Below are 12,161 nucleotides of genomic sequence, written 5' to 3'. Positions count from 1 at the left end.
AACAGTTACACCAGTGATTAAGATGGCCCATATTTAACAGATTCTTAGGCTATTTAGATTGAAAAGGTTTCTGTCCTTTGTGGGAGGATGTGTGATTTCTCCTCATGCAGTAACCATGGTCTCTGGGCTGTATCTCTGAAATTAGAGAGAATATGAATCTCTGATCATTTACGTACAAGAGCTATAGTATGCCACGTGCATGCTTTACTCCTAGGGGAATTCCATGCAAAAAAATTAAAAATTGGCAACAAAATATTAAAAATTCTGCGCACACTATTTTCAAATTCTGCAAAATTCTGCATATTTTATTTGTCAAAATAACACAATATAATCACACCAGTTTCAATTATTTTTGGTCATTTATTTCAAAATACCTGTCAGCAAATATGTCGGTAACAATACAAACAACAAAAAAAGATTCAGAAAATGTTTTCTGACAAATAGATTCCTTACTAGTCATATTAGTAGAGAACTCTGAGTAATAATTCATTTGAAGTACAATACAGGCCATATTTCCTGCACCCCCCAGAAGCAGTGTAAAGGCTGGGGGAAGTCAGGGGTAATGGAGGAGCTGAGGGAGAGGGAAGTAATTGATGGGAAGGAAGGGTGTGAACTTGGAGGGTTGTTGGGTATGGGTGGGAAAAGTATGGAACAGGTTTTTGGGGGGGCTGGAGGGATTGTTAGGGAGCTTTCCCCAGGCAGACCCTGGCTGACCCCTAGCCTCTCCACCCCCAGTCAGACACCTGCTTCCCAATCCCCACATGGCCCTGCACCCCTCCCCACTCCCCATGTCTCTGTGCCCTCACCCAGCCACTCACCTGTCCCTGTTCCCCCGCCCCCTGTCCCCATGTGTCTGTGCCCCTACACAGCCACCCGCTGTCCCTATGTAGCTCTGCACTCCCTCCTCCATCACCATCTGGCCCTGCACCTTCCTCCCCCTGTAGCCCTGTGCCTCCACTCCCATTCGGCCCCTGCCACAGTCTGTCCTCCTCCATTAGCCCTGAGCCCCTCTCTGACAACCCCCCCAGCACCCCACACTGTCAGTCTCCCCGTAGCTCCTGACCCGGCCCAACAGGCGCTGTGAAGAAGGCAGGCTCTTTTTCTTCCCTAGTTGGCCGGGAGCAGCTGCTGTGGTCTATCGCCACAGCGCCCCCTGGTGGGCAAAAGGCAGAACTACAGCAACTTTTCAGCAGAAGCTTTTTTCGGTGCAAAAAATTAAAAATATGCGTGGCTCATTAATTATGCACACGTGCAGACACCTGCATAAAAGGGTCTGTAAAAATGCCTTCAGAGGAGACTGAGCCCATAGCCTAGTGTTAATTCTCAACCTTGCCAGGTAAGAGTCTTGGGTTGCATTGTTTGACTCTGGACTGACGGGCTAAGTACACTTTCAATTGGGGGTGCCTTGTTGCAAGTGAGAGAGAATGGTCTTGTGCTTAAGACACTAGACTAGGACTTAGATCTGGGTTCAAACCCTGAGTTTGCTACAGGCTTCCTGTTTGATTATGGGCAAGTCACTTAATCTTTTGCCTGAGTTCCCCATGCAAATACTACTAATTCTTGATCTCCTGGGGATGTTTGTTTGCAAGGTCTTCAAGTGAAGGTCGTGGAAGGACTTCAATAAATGGAACTCCTTTCTGAGGAATTAAGGCCATTCTAATAGCCTTTGAAGGAAGTCAAGTAGAGTCTGCCAGTAAATTGGACAGTGGCTGTGACTTGGAAGGGCAATCAAAATTTGGCTGTACATGAAGATCATTATAATTCTTGTGACAATGTATCCCATAATGCTTTATGGAATATGACATAACTGGAGTATGTTTTATGCTACATGTGCCATGTAACATATCTCTGTAAAGCTTATGGTCTACTGAATCTATTCATCCTATTTGTACACACACATAATTTTTGTACTTGAAGTTATGAATATTGGCTGTATACTTGCTTGATTTCTAAGTAAGCTTTGTAAGGCATTTGGTCAGCTTCTTTAGAAAGGAATTTGCAAAGTTAAGTGCCCAATCAAGAAGCACTTAAGGAACTATGGATCTTGGAATGCTCCAATCCACATAAGAAGTCTACTTGAGGACGTTCAAGGTAGCCTGTGAACAATGGCTGCTACCTGTAGTTCTGAGTCATGCATGAACATGTGGCTTGCCCATGTGACTCCAAAACTCCATCTTGGAGCTGGACTTAGCATAGGAGAGAAGAGAGGGTCTCCACCCACAAGAGAAAGTCTATTTAAACCTGTGGCAGACCCCTCCATTTTTTCTTTAGCTGGCTAAAGAGAGAGCCTCTTCACCCGAAGGATATCTGAAAGAAACTGGAACAAAGGACAGTCACCACAGGGGTGTGTGAGTGATTGCTGGACCCAGATTAGCAGAAGACTAGTCTGTAAAAGGAAGCTTACTGGAACTGGTGAGATCTTATCTGTATTGTATTAGACATAGACTTGCGTATTTTATTTTGTTTGGTAATTCACTTTGTTCTGTCTGTCACTACTTGGAGCCACTTAAATCCTACTTTCTGTATTTAATAAAATCACTTTTTACTTATTAATTAACCCAGAGTATGTATTAATACCTGGGGCGTTGGGAGTGGCAAACAGCTGTGCATATCTCTCTATCAATGTTATAGAGGGTGAACAATTTATGAGTTTACCTTGTATAAGCTTTATACAGGGTAAAACGGATCTATTTGGGTTTAGACCCCACGGGGAGTTGGGCATCTGAGTGTTAAAGACAAGAACACTTCTGTAAGCTGCTTTCAGTGAAGCCTACAGCTGTTAGGGGACATGGTTCAGACCTGGGTCTGAGTTTGTAGCAGGCTAGCGAGTCCGGCTCAAACCGGGCAGGGCACTGAAGTCCTAAGCTGATATGGCAGGACAGCAGGGGCAGAAGTGGTCTTGGTAGCTTCCAAAGGGGGTTCTGTGATCCAACCCGTCACAATTCTGATGTGTGAAACCCCACAGGGAAACCCAAAATGTAACCATTTTAATAAAGCCTGATGCAATGTGACACATCATGAGAAAATTGGTAATATAAAGTTGTCTCTCTCATTCTATTTTAAACATTTGAATCATTGTCTTTTTCAAAATTAGTGTATAGATGAACTACAAATTGTTCCCTACATGGGATTAGTAAATTCAGTTGGGACTTCAGTAAGGAAATACACTTAGGATTTCCTTTTTAAAACTAATGCTTAAGTAGCAGTTGCTTTCTGTGTTAAAAGCTAGAGTCACAAGCTAGTGTGTCATCTGTTTAAGTGACTCACTCTTCCCCCAACCCCCTGGATCTACTTTTTATTTGAAATGTTCAGCCAACAGTGGTATTGACTCTTGTACTTCTTCAATGTGTATCTTCACTCTTTGTAAAGAGATTACATGACTCTAATTTGGCAATGTGGCCTATTGCTGCCTTCATTATTAACAGGGAGAGACCTCTCACTGCAGGGCTGTAGCGAGATAAGGTGGGTGAGGTAATATATTTTATTGGACCAACTTCTATTGGTGAGAGAGACAAGCTTTTGAGCCATAGAGCACTCTGCATACTACAGGGTTTAACATTCTGTGCTCCATCTTGAAATGAGCAACCTTGGATCTGTAGTCTCTGGACCAGAGCTCCATAAACAGCGGGGTTGCTTCAGTCTCTTCATTTGTGCAAACTGAATACAGACCTAGAGTACATCTGCCCTGCATTGTCAATCTGGGGTGAGATTCAGATTGGAGCTCAACCCCCACTACCATACACAGTCACCTTTGTGACTCGCGTCAGCAAGCACTCCGAACCCAAGTCAAAGCCCGAGTCTCATTGAAACTCCAGTCCAAACTCTGTCACTTTCCAGTGTGGATGGCGCTCAAGCCACAGTTCTGAGTCAGAAGATCTGCATAGTCCAATATGGATGTATTAGCACGGCTGTGAGCCCCAGGTTCAGGTTTACAATGTAGTATGGACACTCAAGCAGGGGCTCAGAAACAGAGTCCACAAGTGTAGGTCCCACAGACCTGACTTTACAATGCAGTGTAGTCCTACCTTTAGAGAGGCTGTCAAGCTGGATATGTGGTACTTGGTTGATCTAGTTTTTTGGCAACCTTGTCATTGTGACCATAAAGGAAAAACAGACAAAAAGGAATAGAAGAGGAGCCTACAATGTACAGTGGTGCTTTAAACTGTGATGCAGATGTGCCCTGAAATGTTTAACAAAGACTCCGCAGTTAGGCCAAGAGGTGTATCCACACAGTTAATGAGTTTCTCACTCTTTCCCGTCAAACCTGAGTCTGCTCAGGCTTCTGGAAGCTTCTAGTTTTGCACTGGACATGCTCCGAAGCTTAATGCAGGCAGTAACAAAGTCATTTCCATATTAACACCTCATGTCACTTGTGTGTTCTTTGCAATTATAATAACTAACCTTATATACCCCTCCAAGAAATTCCATAGTTGACTAATATCTCTTCCTCACTGCACTGATCTGGTTAGCTGAAATATTAAAGATAAATGGAAAAAAAAACAAAAGCAGGTTGTCTAGGGCAGTGGTCTCCAAACTTTTTTGATCGCGCACCCCATCAGTAAAAAATTTTTGAGCATGCACCCCCTGCTCCTGGCTGAACTGTCGAAGCAAAATAAAAAAAAAAAAGCTGCTCGGACTCCTGGCCGAACTGCCGAAGGGGAAAAAGAAAAAGTGGTGCTGCTCCAGCGGTGCTCCTCCTGCCGCACGCCCCAAAGGATGCTCTTGTGCACCCCCTGGGGTACGTGCACGCCACTTTGGAGACCACTGGTCTAGGGAAGTGTAAATGTAGAGAGTTGCTACCCACCACGTGTCCCTCTAACACACAAACAGTGAGCGCTTTCTACTGCAAGTATTTAGGGGAGACTGTAGTTTTTCAGTCTGGCTGCATTAAACTAACTAAAAGGCCAAGACCAAAGAGACATTTGTTTGACCCAGTTTGAGTTCACCACTTAGATTCATCTTTTTCAAGCCTATAAATAACTCATCTAAATGCAGTTCAGTGGTGATAAATAGGACAATAAGCTTCATACTTGTAGCAAAGAATACAAAGGGGGAAATGCTTTTTAATTGACTGTACCGCGCTAACTAGGAACGAAGGAAAATTCACTCATTCGATGTGATGTACAAAAGTCAACAACCAAGTTCTCCTGTTTGTTACTAGAATAATGCAGCATGGTTCAGAGGTCTGTATAATTTCATAATGGCAAAATTGCAATGCCCTTAAATAGCATCCAGAACTCAAAGCCCCTTGCATGCACTAATTTACCTTTCATAAGATTACTGTGAGGTAGGGCAGTATTATCCCAATTTTATACACAAGAAATGGAGGCACAGAAATTCCTCCTAAACTACTTCCTTTCTCCCATCCTTTTTGCATATTGTCTATTTAGACTGTTAACGCCTCAGGGCAAGGACTGTCACTGTGACTTCATCGGTGCCTGGGACAATGGGTCCTGAATTCTGTTGGCATCTGTAGATGCTACCAAGATTTTGGAATGGAATTTCTGGCCCAGCTAAAACCCAGAAGTAGTGGAAATACATATCATGAGTAGTATTGCAAAATTCCATGACTAAAAGGCTTTGATAAGTGATTAAATGGAATGTTGTAGTACTTATCCAAACAGGTTTTCAGAATGCTAGCACCTATTGTGTCCTGCCCCATATCAGGCATTATTGGAGGAGGCGTCGTCCCTATGCTCTGGACCTCTCCTATGTGGGAGTTTCTGTTTCATCCTTTCCCTGCTGATGCCCACAGTCTAATAAAGGCTCCTGATGGTGCTTTTTGCTCCTTCCCACCCTTTGTCAACTGCAGTATGTCCTAGAGATCCACTTGTTCCGCTGCCTAGTCCTGAGTGTCCCCATTGCTGCCTTGTGGGAGTCTGAGGAGTCGTTCCTTTCAGACAACTTAGTGGGAGCTTATCCCTGGTGTAGAGTCAAAGCTTCTGGAAGGAACTCTCAATACTCCACCCCAACAAAATCATAGTTTTAAAATTATACCCTTACTGGATGATTTGCTAATCCTGACCCTCAAGGACCAGGTACAATCTGAGGATAGTCACCCATTAAGTGACTTGGATTCCCACCCACAGCTAGAATCTCTGTCTAGAGCTGGGATTTCAACTCAATAGTTCTTGTCCCCCACAAGTCCTGTGTTCAGACCACCATGCCATGTCTGTCTCGCTGCTGTATATCATATTGATAGATATTTAGTTATTAGCATTGATACGAAGCCATCACTTCTGCTCAGTTATATGCAAAGCCTAACTCAGGTGCAACCAAGGCCGGTACAAGGATATTTTGTGCCCATGGCGCAACTTCCACCTTGCGCCTCTCCATCCCCCTGGCCCCGCCCTCACTCCGCCCCCTCCCTGCCCCATTGGATCCCTCCCCAAATCCCCACCCTGGCCCCACCTCTTCCCCAAATGCCTGCATTCCTCCTCCTCCTCCCTCCCCCTGGCTCCGGCCCCACCCTGACTCCGCCTCCTTCCTGCCCCATTGGATCCCTCCCCAAATCCCCGCCTCTTCCCCAAGTGCATGCATTCCTCCTGCTCCCCCCTCCCTCCCAGGCTTGCCGTGCAAATCAGCTGTTTTGTGGTGCAAGCACTGGGAAGGAGGGGGGAGAAGCAGGATGCAGCAGCCCGCTCAGGGGAGGAGGCGGAGGTGGAGGTGAGCTGGGGTGGGTCGGGGAGCTGCTGGAGTTGGCGTCGCTTTCTGGTGCCCCCAAATCTTGGCGCCCTAGGTGGCCGCCTAGTTTGCCTAATGGTTACACCTGTCCTGGGTGCAACTCCATGGACTTCATGGAGTTGGATGAGGAATTTGCCCCAGTGTCTTTCTTACAATCTAAGGCCATGTCTACATGTACTGCACTGCAGTGGCGCAGCTGTACCAATGTAGTGGTGCTCGTGCAGCACGTCTGGTGAAGATGCTGTGTGTCAACAGGAGAGAGCTCTCCTGCCACCATAAAAACCCACCTCCGCCATCGGCAGAAGGTATGTCGGTGGGAGAAGCTCTTCTGCCAACATAGCACTGTGCACACAAGCACTTGTGTTGGTGTAACTTATATCACTCAGGGGGGTGGTTTATTCACACCCTTGAGTGACATAAGTTCTGCCAACATAGACTATGGTGTAGACATAGCCTAAGTGTTAATAAGGGAATTCAGGATATAAATGGGATGACCGATACTAAAATTGCCTAGCATTCAAAGTTGTCCTGTTCCAGTCATGAGCATAACTGCAGGATCTCTGTTTATATAATCTACCTCATCAGGCTGCCTGAGCCATCCAATCACCCACCATTTCTATTTATAATTCTTGCTGATTGCATGTACTGGGTGCATTTAACTGCTGAATCACTAGAAGTCTGTTCCACCCGGTCACGATGTGAGAGTTCTTGTAAATGCATGAACACACACGTTCACAGCTTGTAGGCAGCCCACATCATCCCTCCCTTCTGTCTGATGCATGCCTTGGCCTTGGTGGAAGAAATGCATATGCTTCTTTTCAGGTCTGCCGAACAAGCATTGAAACTAGGGATGAGCCAAAGGAGATCAGATGCAGCAGAGCATAACTGGGTTTCTATGTGGACTCATGCATTCTGGGTGCATGAAAAATAATCCGGCTTCCTCTTGGTCTGAAGGTTGTGGGGTTTTTTGTTTTGTTTTGACAGTATGCTCTAACTCGGAATATGGAAACACTTAATTCAGGCATAGTGTGTGTAAGAGAGAGCTTTGATTTCTACTTCAGTAGAACTGCCATTTTGTTGGCAGGATTTTGCATTCATTAACATCACTACTGTTTGATGAAGATCTGGACTTGTGTCCTCTGAATTACCGTATTATTTTTGTGTCTATTTTTATATAATAAGGTCATCTAAGTTTCTCTGTAATTAGCTAATGAGGAAAAGTTCAATGTGCTACTGTATTGCGTCAGTGTCCCATACAGTCTGATCCACACCTGCAACTGCTGGTGAACAGGAACTAGAGAATCTTGAGCACTCTGACGCTCAGTGTTTCTATGCTGTATCCTGCACCATTCAGTGAAAAATCATAATATTCTCTAGTCACTGATCGTATTCAAGTATAGGGTCCAATGGTCATTCATTTGAACTGTCCATTTATGTTTATGGGGAATGGAATTTCTGCAGCAGGGTCATAGTTAGCAGCGTGAGAAAAAAAGAAATGGGAGGACCTGTGATCCAGCAAACCACGTCTTGTTTGTTAGTAGCTGCACTGATAAGCTAAAAGAAGTACAACTCTTCTCCAGCTAGCTTCTTTGCTCCTCTGGGAGCGAGGGTTACTGAGCACACCTGAAAATCAAGTCACTGCTAGTTAGGTACCTAAATATGGATTTAGGAACCTAATTCCAGTCATCCAGGTTTGAAAATGTTGGCCTTGATGAAAACCTCGTTTGGCATTCATCAAAAGCTATTTGATGGCTTTTTTGTGTGTGTGCTTGATGGGAAGCAAATTTTGGTTCACTGGCTCTCCCTTAATAAATTCTAGATAACCGATTAAAGCCTAGAAAAGCAACATGTTCTGTTTTGAAAGAGGTAAGTTTCAGAAATGGTGTGGACTAGCAGCCTGTGGCTTAATCTGTGACAGAATCTGAATCTCTGCTGCCCTTTGCACAGTGCATCACTGTCAAGTTTTACTGGGCGGGAGGAAGTCATCCTGTTTCTCATTCTTTAATCATTCAGCAACACCAGTTTCTGTGGAATTTAAGGGGGAAATTTTCAATTGCACAATGGGAAGATAGTGCCTGCCTCCCACATGTCTTTTGACTGAGAATAATTGAGGAGGAGATTTTTGGTCTGTTTTATGTTATGCATTTGAGCTCCAATCACTTTCACGCCTTTTGGATCTGTGCCGGCGTCGTCCTGGGTGTATGCTGGATTCCTTGTTGTTCTTGCAAATATGGATGAAAAGTTCAGTTTTTTAAAACACTTTGATCAATTCATACTTTACTGTGTTGCTAGAGGACAGTGTATCTTTCAAAGTCCGTTTTAGTGAAGTGAGACATAATTTTGGACTCCCTTGCAGTATGAACTGCAATACTGGTAATTATGGCATTGGCTTCATCTTCAAACAGGGATGCATCTGGGAAGACATAAAGTCAGTAGGGTAACCGGGACAAAGGGTCATGTGTTTCAGACCTTCGAAGCTAAGCCAGCAGGGGCTGATTAGTACTTACATGGATAATGAACCAGTACCCCTGCATAGTGACAGGAGACACTGCATTACTGTCAAGATATAAAGCCATTGTCCTGACAACATCATTAGAGATGCTATGTTGAGTGTTAATTTTCAAATAACTAGCTCTTGATTACAGACCATCTCATTCCTCCAGAGAGCTATGCGACAAAAACATTTACTGGAAGTACAGGAAGCCGTAGTATGAGAAGGCATGTACAGAGAAGGAAGGGTGTGTCTGGTGTGGCATCATCTTTCCATGCGGTGTGGCACATAGCCCATGCCCAATGGCATTACTAGTTGTGGTAAGTACGATAGTCCCAAAACATCTTGTGGGCGGTGGTCAATGTTCCTTTGTGGCACATCGGTATTAGGAATTCAAACTGTCTCCAAAACTAAAGACCTCTCCTCCTGTCTAACATATGGGTGATGCTCTTCTGATTCTGACATAGTCATCTGATTTGCAATAATAACAGCTGACACACTCCTGGAAATAACACTCTAGATGGGGAGTACAGGTCAGTGTGGTGCGGTATCGGCATGAGTTTGGGATGGTCGCATTACCCACAAGCAGCCAAATTATGTGCTAGGCAAATCGTTCCAAAGGAACATTGATAGTTTTTACCCTATCCCATTGTGTATTTTGGGTTTGTCACAGATAATAGGTAGGTCTTTTTTTGGAAGGGTTAGCTTGGGTTTTTTTGGTTTTTAAATGAAATTACTGGGACTATGTTTTATGTTCTCTACCTGCAGTGTCTGCTGTCTTATTTACTAGCAGTCTAACTGTGCTGGGCTCTTGGGGACCGAGAAGCGAAAAATGTTTTTAAAATGATCTAAAATCACCTTTTTCCTAAACCTAACATTAAGGCTTGTTTTTAAGGTCCTATGCTTTGATCCTTTCTGGTCTAGAAGTGAGTGCTGCTGGGTCCCGTTTGAAGCATGGCTCAGTGAGACAGGCAGTGGGGTGGTGGCCTATTGACAAAGCTACCCTACACTGTGCAGTTAACCTCAGAGAAACAGAGTGGGCCATTTGGGCTACAGGAAAGCCTGTTGTGTCTCCCAGTTGGTTGCCAGGCGTCAGTCCATCGAGAAGATAGACTCATTAGATGAAACCCTGGTTTTCTTGAAGTCGCTTGACTTCATTGGGGCCAGGATTTCACTCATTGGGCTACAGGGCCAAGCAACAGCAAATGGTCTGAGCCACTGCTCAGAGCTTGACAGTTGCAACTTACATTTCCCAGCCCACAGTATCGTGGCTTCTCAGAGCAGCACCTACACACACGATAGCACGGTAGCTCTGAAAATTGGACTACTTTCATTAAGGTACCTACATGTGGATTTAAGTGCCTAAGGTGGAACAGCAGAGTCTGAAATGTTGAACCATGGCCTTTTGGCCGAAGTTTACAAACCCCCTGAAGGGAGTGAATATATGCAGAAAACAGGATTTCAATAAGAACTATTGATCCGAACACTTTGTCTTTATTGGTGTTTTATTCTTGCGCATTGTGCCACCTCTCCATTGTAAAAAGCAACAGAGGGTCCTGTGGCACCTTTGAGACTAACAGAAGTACTGGGAGCATAAGCTTTCGTGGGTAAGAACCTCACTTCTTCAGATGCAAGTCTTGCATCTGAAGAAGTGAGGTTCTTACCCACGAAAGCTTATGCTCCCAGTACTTCTGTTAGTCTCAAAGGTGCCACAGGACCCTCTGTTGCTTTTTACAGATTCAGACTAACACGGCTACCCCTCTGATACTCTCCATTGTAGTTCATTCTGATCCTTTTTTTTTCTTTAGCTGCTCAATGGAGAATCATAAACTCAGAATGGAGCACCACCTTTTCTCTCTCCTTCTATAAAATAGTTGTGAAATCAAACTATTGGGCAAAACTCTGATTTTTCTTTAGGTTCTCTCTGACATGTTTGCAAAACAGCATCCTGATATTAAAGCTCTGCGATTCAGCTGAATATGAGTCCTCTTCCATTATGCTTCAGACTTAAAGCTTTCAGACTTTTAGTCATCAATACACAGAGCTATTATACCCTTTCTGGATGTGTTCTCTGTTCTGCAGTGAAGTTGTTTGTTACCATGGATATTGGTTTGTCTCTGGAGGCCATCAGAGAGGATTTAAACAGAAACTTATGGGTCAATATTTCCATAAGAGCAAATGTACATCTTAGGAATTCTACTCATTTTACAGAGCCTTGATGTAATGAAAATGAGCAACCCCGAGCTTTCAGTTGGAGAGATGAAAAATGAGGTGCCTCCTTTCCCTCCTCCTTTTTATTTCATTTTTTAAAAGTTTTTTTTAGCCATGCCTGGAAAGATGGCACAGATAAATGAATGTCGGATCACAGCAAACTAAAAATCAGGTTGAAGTTTCTCTATTGTGTGTTTTGGAGAATCTGAAATTACTCTTTTTTGCCAGTAATGGATTTTGTAGAAGTGCTTTTCAGTGGGGGGTTTCCAAGATGTGTCATATTGCAGCTTATAAATGGACCTGTGTTCTAGGCAAACAATAGTTGTTACTGTTTTGACACAAGGATTCAATAAAATTTGCTAATGACTGCTACAAAAAAATGGCCCAATTGAGCTGAGAGAAGTTTTTAGTTTCTGCCCAGGAGCAAAACTCCCACTTTACAGTACACAAATTTCATTAGGTGAAACTAATTAAAGAGATGTTTCTTATTACAAACATGAGGATCTGTTGGAGAAGAGTCACTCAGACCTGGCTTAATTTGTGTGTTGCAGTGCAATGATTGTCCTGCTCTGAAATGCTGCAAAGGGGCTTTGTCCTATTTAATTTCACATTCTATTTGTTTCCCTTCGTGACTCATAGCACAACACTGGCGGCAGGCCTAGGAAGTAGGTTATGGGATGTGGTTTAGGAACATCGGTAGATTGTATTCCAAGTTTTGTGCTTACATTGCACCATATGCCATGACGGCATTCAGCTAAATGTGTTCTTACTGCAC

Source organism: Malaclemys terrapin, chromosome 1 (genome assembly GCF_027887155.1).
Source record: "Malaclemys terrapin pileata isolate rMalTer1 chromosome 1, rMalTer1.hap1, whole genome shotgun sequence".
Classification (NCBI taxonomy): domain Eukaryota; kingdom Metazoa; phylum Chordata; order Testudines; family Emydidae; genus Malaclemys; species Malaclemys terrapin.
Note: the sequence above shows the minus strand (reverse complement) of the source record.